Genomic DNA, 27,249 nt, shown 5'->3' on the forward strand with positions numbered 1-27,249 from the left:
TATTACTTTTACTATCAATATTCATTTATAATTAACAATTTGGAATTGATGTAGTTACCGTCTTTATATGTGTAGAAATCTCTTTAGATTTCTATGGCATTATCACACCGAATACGCACCTAAGTCCTAAGGTTTAGCTATTTTATTATCGAGTGAATAGTACAAACATAAACCTACTGGTATCACGTTGAATAAATACTTTTTCAATTGTATAAAGGTCGTACCTGTATAAAATTGTCAAAACTCTTACATTTTAGGTACCTACTTTATGACTGATCTAGCTACTTTGGTAAGGTGGCATATATAATAACCCAATAATGTGTACATGCCTACATGTATGATGATGACTGCAGTCATAAAATTAAAAAGAATAACGCGAATAATGTTTACTGCAAACGCAATAGTGATAAAATAATAATCGTAATTAGTCGTACGATGCAACGATAGTGTTTTATGTATTCTAAATAAAATTATTAGGTAGGTAGGTATACTCGAGGGTAATAACTATAATAACATAATAATAATATGGGCACCTATAGTATTTATTATTTAGGTTAAAGTAATACAGAGTACATTAATAATACACACATGTGTGTCTTTTATTATATAATTTACATTGTGAATACGTAATTCGAATGGAGCGAAATTCAATGAATAGAACATAATAATATACAAATCACTTAAAGTTTTTCAGTAATCGTGACTAAACGATAGCGTATACTGCAGTCCTTCGTTTTAACACGGCAATGTGATAGTATTGTATTTATTATTTTACTATTTTTTTTTATAATATTTATTGTCTTTCAGTTCGAATCGGAAAAATACTTTCTCGAGTTATTTTCTAGAACGCAATGCGTTGTACGTATATAGGCATTATATCGGGTATAACGCGGCTGGAACTCTGGTGCGTTATGGGCAGCATTATCCACACATGACTACGTCATGAGCGTTAATGCGTTATAGGTTGCGAATGCAACAAGAAAAAGATGGAGATTTTCAGATTTTTCGTAATGAAAACGTTCGCCGCACGACAGAGCATGTGCTACATAACAATATATAATAATATAATATTATTATAATACTCGGAACACGACTGACGTATAGATCTAATCCGACCGCTGTACAACATTATTATTATCGTTATTGGTATAGTACCAGTATTATTTTTTTCGAATATGATTAATTATAATAAAAAAAATATAGCAATACTTAAATACGTAATACACTGCGTCGGTGTGTATAATACGCGACTTCTCGAAGCTCTAATTATAATGTAATTCGATGACTTTTCACCAAATTGCCGCGATGTGTGACGAGTGTATTATGCGTGTGCGTGCGTGCGCGTATATCTAACATGTTATATTATACACCTAACCCTTTCTGCAAGGCCATACATCGGAATCCGATCCAACTCTGCCGTTCCCGTGTAGGTACCTATAATAATACATATTATTGTAAGTGTGTGTGTGTGTGTGTTTTTTTTTTTTTTTGAAAGATATATTACAGGCGTAGGCATGTACCTATAATATCCATAACAATATCTGTGGACAGGATTTTTTGGCCCGATACGACCGAGCGGCGGCACGACGGTCAATCGGTATTCGGGTCAGACATCTCGATCGTTTAGCAACTTGCCTTGGCCACCGTCACGATTCGACATTCGTACATTATAAGTGTATACGACACACACACAATTTAATATTGTACAGATAACGACTGCTATATACCTATAACTATGTACGTGAAAACGAAAAGTGCTCGCGCCAGTCGTGGAGATAACAAGACCGTTTTTCAGCGTCCAAGCGCGGCGAGCCGGAGTCCGCGTATAGTCCACTTTTACGTGGTTTTAACGAGAAATCGCCGAGATCGCATCGACACGCGTAGGCATACATAGGCATCATATAAGGGGGTGCTTACCTACATAATTCATATTATTTCAACTTGGACCGCGCACTTCTATACGACCGTTATGGCCCACAAATTCGATTGAAATCGACGATGTATCCAAGTACGAGTAGGTACTATACATTTGTTTGTTAGATACTTAAAGTTGTATAACAATATAATATTATTGTTAGATTGTCGAGGTATTATCAATGTTATACAGTTTGGTCGCGGTTACACACGTTCGTGCGTGATAATAAATCGTATATTTAGTATATTATTATATTATGAATTCACGAATAACGCGTAAAGTGATAATGTGATACTAAAGCCTATATAAAATTAAAAATAATTCAATAAATGACGAAATGGATATACTTTTTAGACGATTTTAATTAAGATAAGAATATAATATCAGACGACCAATTGAAAATTGTATGGGTTACAACGAAGAAATTCAGTATTATAACAATGTAAGTGCACTTGAATTTTAAATGTATTAAAATATTTGAATTTTTATATGCAAGACAACCGTGAAACCTTTAGGTAGGTGGGTATTGGGTAGGTATTATAATATATATTATGAATTATGTACAATACACGGTTGTGAATCGGCAAGTACACATGGTAACTTGCCAATATTTTATATCCTGTGCTGTCCATATAATACACTTTAATATACATTTATAAATTATGTAATACGCACATCCGAATAATAACGTATTTGTTAAAAAATAGCTTGCAGCCGTTAAACAATAACCCGTAGTGGTTTGGCGTGGACCACTATAAAGGTATGCGCAAACAACATCACAGATATATAGCAGCTCCACACCTATATGCGGCTAAAGTATATCATTCGAATTTAGTTTTAATTGTCAGCATTAGTGCGTTTCTCGAGACGAGTGATTTTAATAAACAGAGTGTACGCGTTACGCACGAGTAACGGCGTAAGCATATACATAGTATAATAAACTAATTCGCCATAATAATAAGCAAATTATAAATGCGAGTACATAAATAATACTACTTTTTAACATTTGAATTTCAAATATTTAAACGCGCAGCAATGTAACGACTCCTACGCGTAATGTATTTCACGTATAAATATATACATTTATGCGTTGCACTTTAACTATATACTTCAAGAGCATTGCCTTCCAACGTAACAGAGAGAATTTCCAAACAAATCTGCAATTAGTAATATTAATAATAATAATTATTATTATTATTATATCATTAGGTCCAAGTACAAATTATGTCAATCAAAAAAATATATTATGACTACATTTTACAAAGCACAGTATTAAATAGCTTATTTTCTTTTGTGTGATATTTTTATAAATATTTTTGAGAGATTTACCATATCTTCTTTACATCGCAGTCTAGATTCATCCAACATTATCGGTAGATACGTTTTTAATAGTTTTTTTTAATTTTACTGTAAATATATTAATTATAATCGTCGATACGTTTACCGATTGTCATAATTGTTTCTTATTTTTTTTTTTGAGTTCTATATAGGCGTACGGCGTACCGCAATCGAACACTCCTCAAATCACGCCTACCGCGCAAATTATATTACGAAATTAAACATCAAATATGGGCATCGTACAATCAAAAAACAATTTACTTAATGGATATGGTACCGATCATAAGTATATACATTTAAGTCGTAGAGTAATTAATCAAGATTTCAATGAAACTAAATAATTTAAAATATAAATTCAATAATTTTTTTTCCGTAAAGTATAATGTGTTACTTACAAGTTACAGTACAATAATTCATATTTTATACATAATATTTAACAACTTCATTTAATATCTAGTAATGAAGTATAGACTATAGTTTGTACGAAAATTATACGTTATTCATACAATTTTCTAAGAAAACGATGTACAATAAGTAAATAAAGTTATAACTATTAAAAAGACAGCAGGAAGTGACTCACGACTATAATAAGATATTTTACAGTCATGAACGGTTTAAATTTAGTGCTACAAGACTATAATATTAAATATTCAACTTTGTTTCAGTTAAGTATTTTATCAATGGCATATTAAAAAAATAAAAAAAACAACAGTTAGGCGGTATTTAAATTATATTAATTGTCAGGTACACATTTTAGTATAATATTACGTAATTTCCAATAGTACCTAATGGATTATTTTATTAATATTCAATACACATCTACAGTAAAAACTTCATAATAATAATAATCACACACGTCATTTTCGCTGAAAAACTCGTGAGATATATCGGTACTACGTTACGTATATACCAATTAAAAATCCTTAATATTTCTTGCTTCGTGTTTGCCGTTAACGGGCTACAGCCGTTGTTAATGATATTTAGATTGAAAAAACTCCAGTCACGAACGTTGGGCGCGGAACAAACGCGTGGAATATAAATCGAGGAAAACGTGTAGGTTTTAAGTATAAAAATATAATATAACGCGAGGACAACGCACATCGCACATGCGTATAATAATAAATCAACAGCTGAAAACCCCTCGAAAAATGACAATTTCAACTGAAAACATTAAAAATTTATGATTTCGGGACAAAATTATATAATCAGCTCTTATTTTTTGAACAATATGAAAATCCAAAATTCCAATACTAATTTTCTACAAATTTTTGTTTTTATATACCTCGACCCTTTCTGGAAGTTTTAAATAGTCCCTATTACACATGTATAGAAAGAGTCAGTGCTAGCAATACATTTTTTTGTGAATAATCGACTGATAATATCAAAAATGGGTATGCATTGGACAATATCAAAAATGTTGATTTTTATTATTTCATATTTATTTTATTTTGATATTTTATAAATTATGTAGTTATCGCGTATAATATTATAATAATAATTGCATAAAATATTGAAATTGACACTCAAAAATAAAAACACGATTCTGTTATTCCATACTAAGTATACCTATTGATATTTCTGGTTTCAAGAAATCGAATAAAACCATCGCTCACCATCTCTAATAATAATATATTAATAGTACTTAGTAGATTAGTAGCGACTAGCAATCTACCATACTATACGTCGAAGACGTTTGCGTGATTAATGATCCGGTCATATCACGGGTGCTTGGTTGTGTATAGCCGGAGAAACTGGTTAAGCATGCCGCGTTGTTGGAGTTTTTTTTTATTATTTTTTTGGTTTTCATTTTATGACCGAATCGAACGCGCATCCAAAATTGCGTGTGAGGTACAAAAGATGGTCGTTACAATGACGGTTGTAACGCATATATACTAACTCCAGCAGAGAGGATAGAGACAGGGCGATGTATACTCCGAAGATCGCGTGGTTGGAGTCTAGAGATGATAATATCGCCAGCTAACGGTGGTAAAGGTACTATACCATGTATATAATGCAACTCTGCACCCATGATTGTTTGAAAATACTTCATACAATAATCTGTGTTATTATTCACGTTTTTTTATGTAGAAAACGCGTTTCAGAGTACACCGGCTCCAAACGAAGACAGTAAAACACTTTGGATTTTATGGAAATTTCTTTCCGTGTAACTTTTTCTCTTTTGTTTTTGAATTGAAGCACGATCCAAATATATCTAACACTCTCAAACTACATTGAAGATTGAACTGAAATCACGATATTATATATAAAAAAAATTTTAACGAATAATTTGATTTACCACAGACTTAATATAATTAGGTATATTAGTTAAGAATTGAGATTATTTCGGAAACTGAAGTCCCCAATGATTTCGGGACAAAATATAAGAAAGTTGCAGGTGACATTAATAAAGGATTGACGTAGCAGGTATACTCGAAGGAAGGGATGTGTTTTAATTTTTGGGAGACCATTAGACCAAGTTGATTGTTTTTTCTCCAACGGTCTATACTGTACCCAATGGTAGATTTAGTGTATTCAATATCACCGAGTACTATTTCAGACGTGGATTTAAACCAATTTAGTTTAGTACCTACATTTTTGATATTATGTTATACACACTCATTATACGTTGGGTGTATTTGTAACACTAATTGATCAAATCTGTAATAAAATTGGTTGTTGATTAATAATATTACAAACAATAAATATTATTATTTAATCAATGATATAGTTAGAAAAAACATTTTCAACATTTCAGAAGTTAAAAATATCGCCTGTATTATGCGCTTAGTGATTATTATGATGTCTATGCGACTATGCGTAAATCCGCCTCTGAATTCTGACTTGTCTTTGTCTATTTTTATTTAAATAATTCACTTAGTTACCAAATTGTATTGTGTTCAGCTGCTTTTCGCTAAAGATAGTAGGTACTATATAGTTGATAGAATAGCCTGTACTTTATTGATAATGTTAGTTTTTTGAATAAATAATAGACAAAGACTTAAAACATTAATTAAAAAAAAGGAAAAACTAACAACAACATGCAATGTTTCATTATCAGTGGTCACCAACTCATGGCCAAATTATGTTGAAGTAAAATATTGAAATAAATATAATATAATATAGTAAAATAAATATATTAAAAAATATCGTGAATTTGTTTGTAGTTCAATAAAATAACATATCATTAATATCGTAAAATATTCGAAATCAAAATAGAACAGTTCAAATTAATACGATTTAAATATTTACTATACATAATATAGATTTGAATAACATAATAATAAATTAATATGTGTCTGGAAGGTACCTGATTAAGTATGGAATAAATCATACAATGGCTACCATATTATGTATTGTAATTAAGTATAAATAATTTATATACCTATACAGGTATACAGTAAGAGTATGTGTATATTATTAATTGTTTTGAAAATATCATTACCAATTCTATTTTCTATTGCTATATACTTATATATTGTTGTGTTTGTTTATTATTTACATCATTTTAATTTACATGATTTATTATTCTAGATCTTATTCTCATGTGCATATGAACTTTTTAAATAACATTTTCATAATTTATGGTTATTATTTAACTTAGTATACTACAAATCTAATATGTAACATTGTTCGTCGCGAGTATTTTTCTTTAGAACATAATAATTTTGCCGAAAATTATATAATATATCTTTAGAAAAAAGAACCAACTTCGCGTCTTTAGTTTTAAGCATTTTGATTGTGTTGCCATTCACAAAGAGACAATGATATTTATGTATAAAATAAATGAAACAACCAGAAAGCAGATTATTGTAGGTATGTTGAGGGATAATAAATTCACAGATATTATTAATAATTAATATGTTAAATGTCAAAAACAAAAAGAATAATTTCAATTTTTCTTTTTTTTCTTATAGTTTTAAATTCGTATAATGGTTATAAATGTAGATTGTAGGTACAATAGGTATACACATATAATGGGTTGTATACACACAATTATTTTGTATTTCTGTTCGTAGTAGATGAGAATGATGAGATACAATTCGTTTTTACTTTTTTTACAACTACTAGTGTTTTTTCTTTTTTTTATTGTTGTCTTAATCATCATAGAAACAAGTGCTTACAACCAATCAGTGGGCGGTTTTATTTACATATTGTTAAAGAGTATAGTTGAGATACACTCTGCACTTCTGCAGTACACCTGAATCGGACTAGTTGGGGTTTTACATGACATGTATATAATATAGAAATAGCGGCAGCCGTGTTTCGGCTGCTGTATCACATCTCACAAGTCATAACGCGCGTGGCTCAATAAAAAAATAATTTAGTTAATAATAAACTACGTCGTATAGCTATAAACGTCGTACTCTCGTAATGAATGTAATTTTAATTTGATCATGATCTAATCGCAAAACACTATAGTTCAAAACATCAGACTACGAGACGCTGTATAATATACGCTGCGGCGGACACCTCCAGCTTGTATAATAACTAGTTTATGATTGATATACGATGAGAACATAATATACTGTCGGTGCGGACGTGGGATTGAGTAAAAAAAAAACCAATGCCGGTAACACTAATGACGACACTCGGATCGGATGTGAAAAAAAAAAATTAATACCTATGCCGAAAGGGCTTGGCGGACCAAACTGTGCCTATAACATTATATATATGTATATGCTGCACACGGCGAGTAAGTCGGCGGTTAGCATTATTTATCGAGTAGGCGGCGTTTCCTTAATAAAACGCGCTATATAATATTATATTATATATCGAACCGAGCGGCTTGCGCGCGTGCATATTATAATATATGCGGCCAAAAAATAAGTAATACCAACACCTATGTATCAATGAAATGGGTATTACACAGTCAACGGAACGTTATTCGTTTTTGGACATAATAAAAGCGACCAACAGAGTATATAACGACGCATTATATATTATATTACATTTAGTCCTTATAAGGTAAACGACGTTTTAAAATCGTTAAAATATATTGAAAGTATTTATTCGTGTATGCAATATTCATGTTTTAATAAACTCAATAACCAGTCCCTCTATATAGGTAGGTATTATATGTGATCTTCGGTAAATGGTTAAAACACCAGAGTGTATAGAAATACCCAATTCATGTAAGTAATAAAAAAAATATGATTATCATATTATTATATTATCAACTCATTAAAAAAAAAAACATTTTAAAAGTAAAACAATAAAAATAACAAAACAACAAAATAATATAAATTAATAAATAGGTATTGGGTATATTAAATAAATATTTTGATGTTTCAGATATATTTTTAGCTAATAATTCATTTCCGGATAATTTTTTTTAAATTCACTATATCTTTAAACGTCGGAAATACGCTTCAGCGGTCAACTACAGTCGGTAGTCTTGTATAAGATTATTGTTCGTCTCGGGTGCCAGCACTAAATATGAACCAAACGCAACGTGCACGATTCCAAAAATATAATATTGAATAAAACATAATTTTTTATTATTTATTTTATTTTTGCTGTCATCCAGGAACCGTAGGTATCTCTGTTTTGTTTTGTTTTTTTTTTTATCTATTTCGAGTCCCTCGTGAAATCGGTAATGTGCATAATCTGTTACCGCGAAATGGCCCATTATACTATTGTACCGTAAACGCGATCATAAATATTTATCGAAGTCTTTTATTCGTGACGCGTGTATATATGATAATTTGGACGAGCACACGCGTACTGACGTAATGGTGACACGCATTATGACGTGTATAATCGCAATCACATACAATCCAATGCACATCGTAATAGTCGATATTATAATTATTACGAATCATGAGCAAAATTAATTAACAGACCAGTGTCCGGCAACAACAAAACGCGAATTTGACAATAAATATATGTGACACACCGGTGCTGATCCTGCGTATACTCATAGCTACATAGGTATAGGTACAATATGCATGTATTCATGTATTACGTATTCAAACGCGCAACGAGTGGAGTTTCCGCCATAACGGTGCTAATTGAATGAAGAAAACAACACGGTAATAGGTATAATATATGTAATAATGTATAACGGGTTGATTTACCAAGCATGATTACCCAGCTCATTGTTTTTTTTTTATAATGAATTTATTCAAATTAAAATTTTAGAAATTTTTCGTACCACTTAAAGAGAATTCTATGGAGATACAAACTTTTCAAATGAGAACCTCCCTTTTTTACCAAAATTATTTTGTGAACAACTTTTTTAAAAATGTTGATGTACCTAATTCAAAATTCGGATAAAAATAATCATGATAATCCTTAAAAATGGTTTTTAAAAAATAGATAATATAATATACCTATAAGTTTTAAAGAATCTGGTATTTATTAAACTTTGATGATTTTACAAATTATAAATATTAATTAATAGATGTTAATTACTAAAATTTTTAAATCAGCAGAGCTCCATAATGTATTCCAAACAAATTATCTTTAACTTGTATAATTATATATTGTCATCACTCCTTATAATACACAAAGTTAAATAACTCAAAAAGTACTTGTTCAAGTTTTCATTTGACAAATCAAAATTTTCAGAAAAAATATCCACTACGTAATTTACAGAAGAAAAAGAAGAACAGAAAGGTTCATTTTCAAAAAAAAAAAAAACAAAAGTTTATATTTCTACAATATACTTCTTATGTAGTATAATATTGTATGAGTAGTATACCTATACCTACAACCTATCGCAAGAATTTAAAAGTTAGTAAATATATATGATTTAAAAATTCCAAAAATCAAATTATGAATAAATTCTGTTTTAAAGAAAAAAAGGGGATGAGCATGTTATAGTTTATATACGTATTGTAAGTTGTAACACTGTATATACCTATATGTACTACTAAACTATTTACGTCTAAATATTATGGAAACTACGGAACCGAATCTATCGTTGACCATTACGCGAACCGTTATATTATAGCAGCATGTAACCATTTGGCACGTTTATATTATATACTACCGGGAGCGGTTAAAAAAATGTGTAAAAACCTCTCTAGCAGCACCAATAAACGGTTTTCGTAGCGCATATATTTTGGGGTGTTTGGTCAGTGGTCGTGCTGCACCAAAGCGGAAGAACAAACACGGCCGTGGGAGATAAATTGAAAAAAAAGCCATGCGGATTCGAAGAGGCGGAATGATTTGCGGTTTTCGGTTTTACACACAGGTATATGCACGAACCGCGTCGCCATAGCCACAGAGCTCACACGTCGGTCGTCGATAGATACGTCGCAGCCTTACCTAACTTGGAATGCGTTTATTCATCACGCATGATAGCCGAAATCTATTCGTTTTAATGTTCACATATTGTATTATACTACAGCAGGCGTGTACCTATACTATATGTATGTACGTCAAAATCATGTTTATATTAATAATAATATAAGTACAACGCATGTTAATAGTGTTTTGAGTATGTGTTTATTATATTATTATACACTAATGTCTAATACATAATATACACACTACATAACACATATACAATATACATAATATACATATATCTAATGATTCTTACACGTTCGTATTTTTCTCCATTACAGGTTATCATCGCCCATAAGATATTCGAAAATTGAAAAAAAAAAACACAATAATATTTATTTACTGAATATTTATTCAAATCGATTCGTTAAATTCTCTATTGCCGTCCCGGTTTATAAGTAAGTGTCTATAAAATAATATGCTGCAATCTTATTTCACAGGAATTCGTCGAGTATGAATAAGCTGCAGCATTTCAGTCTACCCTATGTCTAAGCTCTTGACTGCGTATAGGAACCGTTAAATATTTGAATGAAAAGTATTGATGTGAGTATGGAAATTAGAATATTTTTAGATTAAGTTTTTGAAATAGTATTTTGTAGATATTTGTATTTTAAATTTTATTTTATTATTTTTGTTTGGACTATGAATATTATATTGTTTTTACTAAGACATTAAACTATCGAATTTTTTATATTTTACACCATTGTTTATAATTATTTTCGTAGAACTAAAACCTAGGTATATAAGTTGTATGGTGAATATACAGTTAAAAATATTGTTATTATTTGCTATTGCATACAAGTTTCGTAATTTTATGTACAATTTATGCTCATGAATACTTCACATATACATAATATATTCTAAGGAAGAAATAAAAAAATATCATACACATTTTATGAGTTTAAGTAGAGGTATAGTTTACGATATTTTTCCAACAATTTTATACAATTTGTGATTATTGCTTCATAACTCATACCTAGTTAGTAGTATACAGTGTAAATGACCCAATACATCAATTTCACCGGTATAGTATAGATTCCACCTGTACAGTTAGCTTAAGAACAACCTATCAATTCCGCCAACTAACAATTTTTATCTGTGATAATCCAGTTTTCTTTTTAATTTTATTAAAAAATACAGTTACATTTAGCCTAATGTAACCACTATTTTTAGAAATGATAACTCAATATATATATATAATGAACAAAATGTATATACCTAAAAAACAGATGGTATTCAATTACTAACAGTATAACGAACCTAGTTAGTGTATGACAAATATTTGTCGTTCTTTATGTCAGAATGTTAGATTATTATTATCAATTAGTAACAAATAAATATTTCAGAAAATACTTTATAAAACAATATTTTTATAATATAGTATAATATTATATAGCTATATGTAAGTAAAATCAAATTATAATTTTTTTTCTGAAACGCTATTTTTCTCCTGTTTGGTTATAGATGGCGGAATCTATGTAACTTTTCCACAAGTATAAAAAGATCTGGTAGAATCGATAAAATCCCCAAAAAATATACTGATAAGTTTTTGTGTTTAAATACTATAAACAAATATTTATATTTGCTCTTAGACTTATTATTGTCTAATTATAATTGAAATACTTTTAAGTCAGTGAATCTGTAACTCTTATTTAAATATAATACATTACAAGTGTGTATATGTAATGTATATTATATTATACTTATAAATACTGCAAACAAATGCCCATATACATCGACTGTACAGTCATCCTTGATTTTTATATACGTACATTTAACCTTATTCATCATATGCGTATAATTCTTATAAGTAAATTAAAAATTTTCTGCTAATAAACATAATATACAACTGCAGTAGCTATACTGCTGTAGAATTAAATAATTACTTATTAGTGTACATAACCAGTATAGGAATGTCTATAATTGTATTTATTATATTATTATTACGACCATGGTACTCGTATATAGCGCGGTGTTATAAATTAATTTTTTTATTTATTAAAAATTCAGATTCACTGTGACGAATCGATTTGATCACCGTCATTCCAAAAAAAAAAATAAAATAAAATAGAACAGGTATTTTTTCTACTACAGGTATATAATATTATCCATTTTTATTACACATACTAACTATATGGCCTTTTAGGGTGGCCCAGTGATGTTTTCCTGTCTTACTACGGTGTCGTTATTATATATAGCCATACGGGAAAACAACACTGCGATGAAGAAAAGTAAGAATATTTACTATAATCATACGTAACGAGCAATGTTATCCATTCAATGACGAACAGCTGTGATTCAACTAATAAGAATTATAACCTTTATATTATATACTCTTATTGTTATTACGTACACCTATTGTCTTTATATTTATTGGTTCTTACTTCCTATACAGAGCAAATTAGTAATTATTTTACAAATTATTAATGTTTCCGTTAGATTGAAAAAAAAAACACAACAAACACACAATTTAACACGTCATCTAGCTGGTGATACTGTCATAAATCAATTTTATGGATACCTAAAAATTCAAAATATTTTTGTGTCACACGGGTTGTACGGATACTCGGATAGTATTGACTATTATTTAGAATATCAAAAAATAACAATCGTTGAAATACGATTTTGTGACATATTTGGTACAAAGATATGTTAGAGTTAGACAAATTAAGTACTCCAAACCATGTACAATGTACAATAGATGATTTTTTTATTTTTTTCAAACAGTAAAAGTGTAAATTTTGTTAATACGTAAATGGTATATAGATAACTATATCTAAAAGTTAAATGCAATTAAAGTACGATATTAAAGTTTTCGTTAAAAAACACATAGATGTTGTTTTAAAATAATTATTAATTTATTCTTATATTTTACTTCGAATAAATATAATTTAATTTAGATTCTTGATTTCAAATGCATCGACGATTTTAAAATATTATTTTTTTACGAACATATTATACATAAATAATAAATACCATTTACATATGGTCCGTAGTGTGGATAAAAAAGTTTCATTAATGTTTAGTACGATTAGTCATCGCGATATTGGACAATACATGGACAATTAGATCCCCATCAAAACGTTGAACCGATCAAAATTATCTAATCTTATCCTATTTAAAAATGTGGCTCAACTGCTAATATGCCGCGTATTTGTTAGTGACATTAATATAACTATATACACCTCGACTGTGGAAATCTCAATATTTGTCGCTAAAACAGAGCTCTGCAGCTGTAAACGGTATATTATGCTTGTCGAATTGTTTTCCGTGTATAAATTGAGAAACCGTTTAATTTAAATTAAAATTCGCCATGGCCTTCGTACGTACGAGTGAATACAATATTAATATTGCAGGGTATGTTATACCAATGTCTTTATTATAATATTCAGTCGTTTTTTCGATACAAAATTTATACTTTTCTGTGTTATCACCGTTGTGCACACTGCACTATCCCGTATGTATTACAGCGACGTATAATGTATATAATGTACCTATTTTAATTTTATTAACATTTTTATTTCTCTGCGCTTATCTTGTACACACGCACAACATATAGTACTATGATACGCGTGTGTGTGCAATGGGAGGCTGCTTTCACAAAAACCGGTTGCCCCATACGCTGCCGCAGAGATTCCGTTTCCCGGTGCCTACGACATTCCATTGCGAAGATTCAGTCACGGACATCAGAACCATGCGTTTAAGACAACGAAATGAGATGTGATCGAAACTAATTAAGATATATTATGCTCTAGTGGGGTTCACGAAAATACATTTTCGGTACTCAAATCGTGTAGTCAAGTTTAAAAAATGTTTTTTTGCTTATACGTTTTATTATACTTAATTACTTAAATTAATTATAGGTGTAGGACGTAGATACTCAAATACGCATATATTAATATAATAATATACGAGTTTACGACGATTATATACATGTAGCGCGACGTTTATATATCTTACATTGGTATATATTATGTAAATAATAGTACTATCGTACTCGGATGTACTCAAAATAATGCAAAATTATTACTAGTTGTATGAATAGTAGACGACGATTTGTTCGTATTAAACATTTTTTTTATTGTCCGTAGATATAGACGTTATTTCTACGAATATAAACTGTGGGTGCTCACAATTTCGAAGGCGATGAAAAAATGTACACTTTTCAAGTCGCTATATTATACTCGACATGCGGTGCTATAGATATTTTTTTAACAACAATTTGGTTGTACACTGTCAGAATCGTCAGATAAAATCGGAGTAACCGTGTAGTTACTATATATTATAGTTAATATTATATTATACAACATAATATATAAACACGATTTGATGCGTTCTATCATACCGAAATATAATCGTATAATCTTCAGTCAGTGCAATGACCATACGATTTACGATGACCGACGGTTATAAAGGTGTACCTACTATATATACATTATCGCAGTACAATTTATATTTCGCCAGTACGATAAATTATACGGCCGATTGTTGCAGAGGTAAATGACAGAACTTAAAGATAATTTAAGTACCCATATAAACAATAAATATTGAACTATATAATTTATATTTCATGTATAATGATGTATATTGACATGAATGGTGTTATTATTATCGTATAACTTTAATAACTACGTTTTCTTTTGGATAATTTGTAGACGTATAATTATTTATTTTCCTCTTTTCACTTCGATAAATTTCGCCCGCAAAAATTAAATTTAAATTTGATATTACTGCACACTCTAAATTACACATGCGACTATGCGAGCGAATTAAAGTGGAGAAAATTTGGTGGTTTTTTTTTAATTGAATTGAAAACAATTATAAGACCACGAATACCGTGCTATTGATAACACTAATACAAGTATATCAGGTAATTATATAATCAAATGAACAGAACCCACGTTGAAAAATAAACCATATTATTTATGATCTTTAAACAAGACCATAATAAATGTAGGTATAATTGTATGAATAACTTTTTTAGGCTCTACGTCTTTAGTTTTCATATTTATGGTAATGTCTCTCCTCTTTGTCCCTTAACGCTAACGAACATTCAAGCATTGTATATCAGTGGCCCAAATATATTATTTAAACGAGTAAAAATGTGGAAATATCTTCATTACGTTGTATTCAAGGACGTGACTTTATTATTATCATTATTTTTTTTAATGAAACTTCTTTATTTCATATACGATGTCTGGACGCAATGAAGCACGTCTTTCCGCGTACGCGTTATACAGTCAGTGTCCAGTAGGTCCTAGGGTATGTTGAACCATAAAAGTCATACACGATCGCTCTTGTGAGAAGTTGACGGAGCTGATGAGGGGCGGTGTAGGTTCTGTTTGTTTTCAGTTCGTATAATATATTGCACAACACACATGCATAGTATTATAAGTTATTCATATTATGAGAAAATTTAGTTAAATAAATCTACTGTGTACTGTACTTATATCGTATACGTTGTATACTTATTATAATATTTACCAATACAACATTATAATAATATGTATACAGTATATACATTATACATACATATTTAATATATATATTTTTTTTTGTAAAATTATGTACAAAGTTTATGTATATTGGAGCATGGATACATAGCACTGGTACGCTTTGTAGTTTTGTACATAATACTTTCATTTTATCAGTTTTCACAGAAACGCAATAAGTATGTTATATCGTAAACGTAGAATATTATATTCGTATAACTATATTATTCAGTGACATTTAATACATCATTCTCCGCTATATTGTTTTTAAACCTGATAAAAATTTGTTTTGACAATATTCACGTAACTTACTCAAAACATGAAAATATAATATAATAATAATGCATGTTGTAACGAGTATAATCATGATTCACGACGTACCTACTTATGTTTTGAAAAATTTCAAAAACCAGACAGCTGAGCCAAGAGACTTGAAATTTGTCCTAATTTTCACTATTTAATGTAAGAGAGCACTATAAGAAAAGACTTTTGGAAATTCATTCCTCTCCCTAAATCCCAAAGATAGAAAAAAAGTACAATCAGTATATATTTTCTCGGACAAAGTCGAGTAATACAGCTAGTAATTAAATTATAAAATTTATTTCAGTTCATTAAAATAACATTTATATATTATAGTAATAAAAATAGGTAGTATAATTATTGTTTTTTTTTTTTAAATTGCAATCATTGGTTGGCTAGACCCTAAGCGATTATAGATCATGATTTATTACAACTTATGACTATCACTGTTTACAGTTAAGGTATTCATATTTTATTAACTGTTAAACCCTATTTATCTATCTTTGAATACTAAAATAAATATTCATTTTTAACATAATATAATTTAATCATAAATAAGATAGCTTACTACTGTAAAAACATGACTATGAAATTAATCATTATAGTTTTTATATTTGTATTTTATTATTATACTCAAGAGTCAAGACAATAACTAATTTTAAAAATTAACAAAATAAGTCATCATAGTTTTATTATCTTTGTTCTGCAAACAAAATGTATACATTTTTTATTTTGTTAATGATGATGATGTATACAATATTATATTTATTTTAAGGAAATATTAAAATGAAACCTTGGTACTATATACTTTAGTTTGCTGAAAGATATCCATCTACATATATTTCTTAATTTCATTGTGGCTACAGGGCACTTATAAAAACATTTTATTGAAACAGACGTTCAATTCAAAAAAAAACATATTAAACATACTATTATTAGCTTTTGGCATATTAGGCATTTAGACGGTGAATATAATCGACAGGTAATTTAATACTAATGAAATTTTCTTTCGAGCACAAAGAAATGTGGACAATTAGTAATACACAATTAATATGTGCATTACTAATAGAAATAAACCATTAAAATATTTATTCCTCTATAATATATATTTTACTAACTAACTATACATAGTTTACAGTGTTAAAATATTTTACTTCAAATTTTTAGAATCTATATAGTTTTTGAAGTATAGAACTATTATTATAATATATTGTTTTATAAAATATAAATTATATGTATAATTATTATATTATATTGTTTTAAATATAAGGAAGTTCCATTATAAAATCTATATACATTCCATTTTATACACAGATTTATTTTATTTTTAAGTAAATATTTATAATGTTAAAATATATTCTTGTATATTTAAAATGTGACCAAATATTCAAGCTAACTACCTACTTAGTTCATATTTAATATTGAGTTAAACAATGTACATTGGGTTTTAAAATGAAAAGAAAATTTTCAAATAATTGTTTGACAATAAACTTTTTTTTATTAGTTGATTCCTATAAAAAGTTGATAACTATTAATTATGTTTACCTAGTCATAACTCGTGCGTAAGGATATAATCAGTAATATTGTATATGTATTTAGTAACAACTAATACTTAAAAAATGTAGGTTGTAGAGGAAAATTATTTTATATAAACTTAATTGTTATTAATTGGATGTAGATAGTTACAATAAAAGTAATTTTTCGTAGTTCGAAATATTTGAAGTTCTTAAAAAATATCTTGTCATAGATAACTTACAAAACAAACTACATATTTTAACGATTCGATATTATTTATTATGCACATATAAAATGTTTATACTTAATAACTTGCCGTGTTTGTATAAATAGTGTTTAACGGTTTTTTTCAATCAATTTCCACGACGTTTCTACCATATAGTATTATATATGTGTAGGTTTAGTTGGAATCGACACAAAAAAAGTCGTTTCGCAACCAAGCGTCGTCGTTATCGAGCGGGGTTAAAACTTAAAAGTACATATAATATGCATGTATGTTAACGGGAAATATTCAATAAGATTAAGCACGATTAATGTCCATTTACAGAAAGATTCCTGAACGTTGTAGAAAAATTAAAGTCGAGATACCGATTTCTCTTCGACCTTGGGCTTTTATACAGCAACCGCCACCAATGCACTGGGTCACGATTTAAACGTTCGTTTGAATGTTTTCTCTGCAAAGCTTATAATACTATAGTGATCGGTGCTACAATTTTTAATTTCGGGAAAATAAAAACCGTAGGTATGTGTTAAACAGCTGTTAATATATGTCAATGCGTGTTATATTGTATTATGTATTATGGTTATATAGATAATGTGTGTACTAATATAAAATGGTAGGTACTTGGCGTACTATATTACAATATATATATTTTGTTTAATTCACGAACACTAAATGTCTTAATAAAACGTCAATGTAATTATTTACTCGGATTAAAAAATGTCTTGTACCCATTGATAAATCACCTATAAAATCGAGGTTAACGTCCCAAAACCAAAACATTTAATATTATAAATTATTTAAGCGATTTAAACCGTATTGTATCTGTATTAATCAGTGATTTGGTTTTTGATAATTAATTATACGGATGACAAATGTTGGTGTTTAGAGCACAACAACAACCCTGCAGAATTCGTAACGCGTTTAAAAATTACCAACATAATATAATAAGTGTATGTCTGTATAACTATGGACTTGATATATTAACGTGTGGTGTTTTTAGTGCGTACAGAATTTAACAATTTATATCGATTGGTTTCTCGAAAGAGAAATAATATTATCGTCGTCAAGAGCAGCCGGTGCGAGTGTAATGGAACCGGTGGTCGGCAATTAAAGTGTTCGTTCGACGGATTTTCCAATCACGAAAACCGGTAAAAATCAACGTTAATATTTGATAGTATATTACAATAATAAAAATAAACTCTCCCTCTTTCTCTGCTGACGACACCACTGTTTATGTGCGCTGGAGAAACCGCGCGAATACTGTGTTGCTAACGACGGACAAATGACTTAGCGCGCACGGCCAATTAATAACGCGTCTGTACGATATAACATATTATACACTCTCTTGCAGCTGGACGGGTGCGGGCAAGGGGGTGACCCACATTCGCACCTCGCCCGGTCCATCCGTCTTCCGATCACACGAGAAACTCGTCAAATCCGTGCACTCTCGCCCAACCAAGATCTCGGCAAATGTGTGTGATACAATAAACATCCTGCATCACAATTATTCACAGTGTCATAGAAGTGTTACGAAACTAAACTTAAATGAATATACGTTGAACTAAAAACTAATTGGAGGGAGAGCTAATATAACTTCCCATATGAATGCTGGTTCCAAACGTATATAGAGGGTTTATAGGGAAATGTACCTTTTTTGCTCGATGAAGCAATGAGACACGAGCGTTAAATGTATTATAATTTACATCTTAAATTGTAATCAGTAACGAAAAAAATATTATAATGGCCTCCTAGCAAAGAAAATATGACAAAAGGTTAATTGCTAATTTCACGCCCAACTAAATAATGTATGACCTAATTACGTTCCTACAATAATTGATTTTCGCGATGGTAACTATAATAAAATAGGTATTTAAGTTTAGTCAAGTAAAAATAAAATATTATCACGATTGAACAAAATAATTTAAACTTTACTTTACCAAAGTGTTATAATCTTAGAGTATATAATATTATATTAAACAAGTGATATATAGTGTGCTTCATTTGGCGATAGTCACGCCTATATTGAAAATTGAAAAACAATTGGAGAGGAGGGGACCGTAGACTGTATATTGATTCCTCCTGCAATTATGACATTGAACTTGTTCTGTTCTCGTACAAATGACAAGAGTATCTTACAATGTGCGTTGCGAGGAAGTTTCCGTCGATTTCGTAATATTTAATAACAATTGAAGCACAAGACGACAAGACAACAATGATATTATAGTCGTCGAAATAAGGCACCTGTTAGGTATACAACTGCGCACGTATGGACATACACCGTAAGTCATTATTTATTAAATATTGTTACGCGGAAGAGTTGTGTACGAATAATAATTAATATATTATCGTTATTACGATGACACCGTAGTTACCGATGACGCGACATCGAGTGCACACGGACAATAATAATTATAAGTAGGAACGTAAAAAAGAAACAAAACAAACTCATCGCATCTGCGCGCAACAAGTCCGACTGTCGAATACGTGCAGTGTACATTAATGAATAGTATATTTTCAACCGTACGTATACGAAATTACCATTCCAAGAACCCAATGAACTCCGATGACCACACTTAAACATGGGCGTAATAATAATGAAAACTATGAAAATAATAATAATAATAATAATAATAATAATAACAACAATTACTATTATTATTATTATTATTGACAGTGGTCCGTCAATAATAAACTAAAACGTAAAATAATATTGTATTGTTTGGTTTCTCGACACAGTTGCCATGAAACGAGCTATGTCTTCGAATTTTTGTATCATATCAGTACATCACTTCGTGCCGTTTGTCATATTTTTTTCGTTTGTTTCGACCGCCGAATTACCTACTTCAACTCGTTGAAAATAACAACGAATAAAAAAAAACTGTGTTGTCTATCGAACGATTTGAACGTTTTTATAAACATTATTATTTATATTTCCATAGAAATCATATTCGATGTGATATACTAATATCCCATCGCACACATAATCGACTACCATAATATTTTTCAGACGTCAGTAAAGTAGGTATTTAAAAAGAAGTATCACAGCTCTATATGTGGCGTGCTCGTGATTCTAAGGTAAAAGAGGCGACAAACGTCTTGCAACACTCAAAATAAAATTGAGACATAATACTGTAACTTATTGTAGGTTTTTACAGTGTAAAAAAAAGTTATGATTTTAGATAATATAATCAAAAATACTATTGTCCGATGTAATGGCAACAATTTTAAACTCGAGATCAAATACGAAAAAAATAAATACACAGCGTATTCGGTTTCAGATCGGTGTTTAGAAAATAACAAGAAACCATACATTATCTTTTCGCGCGATGATAACAATAACTATACGTCCACTGTCCGAACATAATATAAAATAATACGTACCTACGTATACGTTTTTAGATCAAGTCTCTAAGCCAAGGTCACACTCGCGTGTAATCCAATACCTATATTCTATGGGTATTCAAGAGATCTTAAGAGGTATCCGTTTTACAACATTTTACAGTTTATCCCTACGGTGCCGTCGCCGGTTTATTATGCCGTATACAAATAGGAAAAACGGTTTTGCAACGTTGTCCTCGATAATATGTGTTCGTCCCGGGGCCAAGGTTCCCCGAGTTGGGACAAAATGTGTATCATTATAGCCGTTATCACTAGACAATGTACAATCGTTATACGATTTCATAACGTCGCTTCGAGCAATTGTAATTTTACTCGCTTTACACAATTCAAATTACAAATTAAGCTGACAATAACACACATTAATCGATAATTGAAATTTATTTGACTCCGCGCGGAACAGGGTTGAGTGCACAAGTTCTGTAACACAGCTTGGTGGGTATTACTCATGTGCCAACTACCGTACCTATACCTAATACCTATATTGTTATACTAACCGCTTCACCTAACCTAACCCACTTGACCGACATTTTTAAAGACACAATAGGAACCTATATAATACTAATACTTGTCTTATTCGATGCAAAATTACTATTTCTGTTTTTTAAATCGCTAATTGGATACGCACAATATATTATTTAAACCGATAAAAATTATACAAAAAATGTATTCACAACGACGTCATAGTACTTTTATCAAAACCAGTTTAAAATTCGTTTAATTGATATAAATATATAATACATATATAATGAGAGTAATATAAAAAAAAGTCTATAATAAACTATCTATATTTACTTTGAAGCGGATTATTATTATTCCACTAACTTTCTAAAATATAAAATATTTAATAAATTATAATTTATCTTTATAATGAACAATTAATTTTACCATTCTGAATTTGATACAATATACAAATACTATTTAACTATTTTGTACTTGCACTTTGTAATATTATCAATTGAAATTAAATTAATCAAACATAAATAGTACGACATTAATTTTCTTGTTGCCATACCATAAATTTGTTTCGTGACTATTTAAATGGTAATCTAAAATACATTTAATTGTCATGGATTTTACCGATTTGTTAATGTTCCGACTTCTAATAGTTTAAGTCTAATCGCTGATGTTCCAAAAACTATTATCTAAATTACTCTTTAAGTTATTACCTATATAGGGTGTAACAGAAATAACTGATATATGTAATTGATAAATATTGCAATAAATGTAATAAACATTAATTTTTTTTTAAAAAATTAAAAGAACAAAATTTATAGTACACACATATTGTGACATTGTGTCTAATTATTTGGTATCTCCTTGTATCGCATTTTTATAATTTTAGTTACATGCAATTAATTGTTATGCCATTACAGGCACTTATAGTGTTATTTTTTTAAATTCTAAATTCTTAAAACCCTAACCAATAAATCTAAATCATTTAAAAGCGAATAAAAAATTAATTAGTTTTTTTCTAGTTTGCTTTTATGCAAAGCGTTTTCTACTTTGAAATCAAGTTTAATTTCATTTAAGTGTTAAATGTTAATAATATGTTATGTGGGTACTTGATTATTTATCATTCGTAATACTTTATGAAACCATCTCCGAGGATACGTGTCAGAGTGCACACGCTGTAAATGTTTATTAGTTGTTAGATGTTAGGTACGTTGTTAACTTGTAAATATTCCTTGTATATTGTGTCATTGATTCACGACTCACGTAATGTCATTTTGGTTGCACACATACCTACTCGTTTATTACATTATACCATTAAATAGCTTCGAAAAATTTTATTTTACAACTAGTTCACTATTTGTAGCTTGTAATGACATGCACTCTTGATGTACAAGCAGCGTAGAGTGGCATATTGACTTTAAGAGGTAATAGCAATAGAATTTCAAAGTCATCCTTACGAAGATGTAGCGAGGTCGATATTATTGTTGTTTATTCATATGTCATTTAATACATTATAACAACTATAGTAATAATAATCGAAAACAAATTCTCATTTGACCGATATCTATTTGTCGTACAGATTTGTTCAACACATTAACAAGATGGTATACCTTATAGTGGCTAAACGTCGATGTTTAAAATTCGAAATTGTCGTTTTTTGCGTGGTATAATGGCTGACAAAATGATTGAACGTAAATATCTCTGATGAAAAAAAAAATGGGAAATAAAAAATATATATTATATTTGCACCCGGGAGGCGCACTTTCTCTTAATTGATTATTCGGATCACACATGAGCGCAAGATTGAATCAGTAGACTACAACAAGATATACTATACGTATATTATTATGCTTTTATATATACATATACGCGCTGCATGCAGTCACTGCCGAGTTGGTTTTCGTGTCAATCGAATTTTTACGTAATATACACGGCATATCATATCATCATAGGTATATATATAGGTACACAATATAATACACGCATCAGCAACATATACATATACGCGTAAGCTGTTTTTTACGGCCGTCACCCAAAGGTGTGTCGGAAGCTGTGTGTAGTATCTATAGACGACGGCAGAACCGGTCGACGTTCGGGTTTTAAGAGTTGACTCTACCGTAATACTTATAATTCTGTGCCGTATATAAATCGGTTGTTGACAAAATGCATTTTATGTCTTCGTTAGGTATATATACATTAGATACCATACTATGTAGAAAATATATAAACACGACTTACGTTGTATACCGCACGTAGGCCCGTACGCGATAATGTGTAAATAGTGTACGATAATATATACCTACATATTGTAATACCTTCAGTGTAACTCACTGTAGGCCACTATGTACTTATACCTAAATGTTTAATGTGTGTATACGGCGAATACGAGTTTTGACAAGTCGGTGCGATCAATACGCATAATGATTATTATATATACGACAAGCGGCATGACGTTTAATGTTTAGTAAATGGTGTGTTTTGTTGAAAAAAAAACTGCGACTCGTTAGGATATGCAATAGTGCAAGGCACGCAAATCGTTTACAAAATATATATTTAGGATCGAGCGTCGACGAAAATGTATAAGTACAACAAGCGATCGCCTGGAATATAATCACTGAGTTACCGATCTTTTTTTTTGGAAAATTAAATATTAAAATCAAATTGTTTGTTCTGACCCATAGGGGTTTTTGGCTGGTAAATGTTCCAAGACTCGGTGAGCTAGTATGCAGTTTATATATCTTATCTGGCTATCCGGTACTGAAGCTATATCTATACTCATTCTCCGAGTCTTCTCATCCGCGGTAGCTATACAGCGCGTTTTCATTTTCATATTTCACTTCATCATGGATTTGACCTAACTTTTACTATTATTGACCATTAAGATTCACAGTGCTAACACACGTTTTAGCAGCGTCTTTAATGTTCTATACACAATATAATATGGTCTCTATAGTATTCTTAATATCATATTATGATACCCCGTCGTATGCAAATTGACACATCTGGCGAATTTCTAGAATGGACACGTGTAATGTGGGACGTAGTAGACAGTACTACAAATATAAAACGTCGATCTATATAAAATGCCAACTCTACCGATACACAACGGGTCCAATTGCACTCGTAATTCAATATCTGCAGACTATTGCCGTATTAGATATACGCGCGATGTTATTTTATAAACGCGCGTATGTTCAACGCAGTATACATGCGGCGATCGTAAAAGGACACTGCGCTATAACGGTTTATCCAAATGCAAATGTAAAGTCCATTAATTATACCTTTACCGTTCATGCATTACGATTACTATCAATTATCATAGTTATTATATGCAGAATTAACAACGATAATAACACGTAAGAACGAACACGCAGCGTGTGTCTGGCGCGCAGAGTGAGAGAGTATACATGCAGGAGAGAGAGAGTGAGAGAGATTTATGCCGCACGGTGTCGCCGCCCGTACGTACGTATAATAATATTATTATTATAATTGAGCTAAAATGGGAGGTGCCCCGTCCGTTTCGATTGAATTGAATATTTAAATCATAACTTTCCGCGCGCTCGTCCGAGTGAAAATCATCTATTGTGAGGGCTGCAGCGCGCCGCTACCGCTCTGCCATATACGTAGCCGCCGCCGAATAGAAACAAACAATAATAATCATTATTGATATACATAATGTATACCGCAGAGCTTCGTTTTAGATGATTCCGATGAAACACGACGGCCGACCGCCACAATACTATGTGTCCGCAGCCGCTATAATGGTGATAATACTAATTTATCCTGCTGTTCCTTCTGAATCATTCATTAGATCATTACGGAAACGACGGACGGCCGCGATATTTACCCGGTATAGACCCTAATGACCGGTAGGAATGTACGATATCATATTTTCTCGACTTCCATTATTTATATTATGTTCAACAATATAGTATGACGGTAACCGCGTAACGAACAAACGACGGTTGACGGTTATAGCACACGTAAGATATTAATGGATTCTTTTCGTTAGGTCTCGGTATTCCACGTAAAAACTCCGTAAGATTATGATATAATATTTTATTACGTTACGTGGAATAAAATCCCCTCCCCACTCTACGATATCTTAAACTGTTTTCAGTTACCTAAACCATTTATTTTTAGTTAATTTGATAAACTTCTAGATTTGTCAGTAGATTTCGCATCTCTAAGGCTTATAAGAAAAAGTAACAAATTCAAGTCAATATTATGTAGATGGTGAATATTGCCTTATAATAGGTATACGTTTAGAGACCCTCGAAAAATCAATAACCAAGTCTGGTTGTGTCACGGTCCAGACCCCGACATCCAAGCATTCTAAATTCCTATATACACACATAAATATAATATATAACGAGATATTGTTTTATTTAGATTTCAAACATTGTTTCCTTCTCAAGGGAAAAAATTCCTTATCTTTAGATTTTACGCATTAGTGGAATTAAACGCTTAAATGTTATCCAGAACGCACACGGAGGCCATTCCGATTACTGACGAGGGTCACCAAGCTTATAATATATCATACGACAGTATGATAAGCGCTCTTGTTGACTTTACCATGAGCGTATATACTAATACATATTATATAATTTAAAACACTTTTTTTTTATTTTAGAACAATTCGTTTCCTAGTCGTCACCGTATAAACGTTTTTCTTAATTGCAACCTATCTGTTCTGCTCGAAACGAAAAAAGCGTCACAGTTTTGAAGATTTACATAGTATGATTGGCATGTACATACGACACGCCTGCACGACGAGTTGCAATATATATATATATAAGTAAATGCTTTGACGCGTTGCAATTTGCGAGTATCTTATATCCATTCTCGTAAGGGGAGTGGTGTGGAGTCCTCAAGTAAATGCCGCCATTTCGTCGGCCAAGGCTTATATTAGTTATAGGTGTAAGGTGTTGTACGTTGGACTTCAGGATTTACATTTTTTTTAGTCTTAGGGGTACAAAAATGTATGTAAAATATAATTACACAAGAAAATTTACTGGTGTTTTGTACTTCATAAAAAATAAATTGTTTAAATGTTAGCTGTGTTTCAGTAATTTTACCCACTATAAATACTACATCCGTGTACCCGTATAAGTCACAATATATTATTATGAATTAGTGTGGGGTGACATTTGTGTTTTGATATTTATTCATCTATTTTTTTTTGTCCCTCCGCGCGAAACTCTTAATCCGATTAAATGAGTTAGAAACGGTCGATCGGTCATGCGACGCGCGACACCGCCACCGATGCCGCGAGAGTTATTTAAATCGACTACATTCGTAAAACCGCGTTGAAATAAATA

The 27,249-nt window shown here is 30.5% G+C and overlaps 1 protein-coding gene across 2 annotated transcripts in view; it reads right to left on the bottom strand.

The window, feature by feature from the left end:
* The window catches only part of LOC114124278 (cadherin-99C), a 55,074-nt gene that overhangs the window by 18,631 nt on the left and 9,194 nt on the right, over window positions 1-27,249 (bottom strand). The gene's annotated exons all lie outside the window — the stretch shown is intronic.

Source organism: Aphis gossypii, chromosome 2 (genome assembly GCF_020184175.1).
Source record: "Aphis gossypii isolate Hap1 chromosome 2, ASM2018417v2, whole genome shotgun sequence".
Classification (NCBI taxonomy): domain Eukaryota; kingdom Metazoa; phylum Arthropoda; class Insecta; order Hemiptera; family Aphididae; genus Aphis; species Aphis gossypii.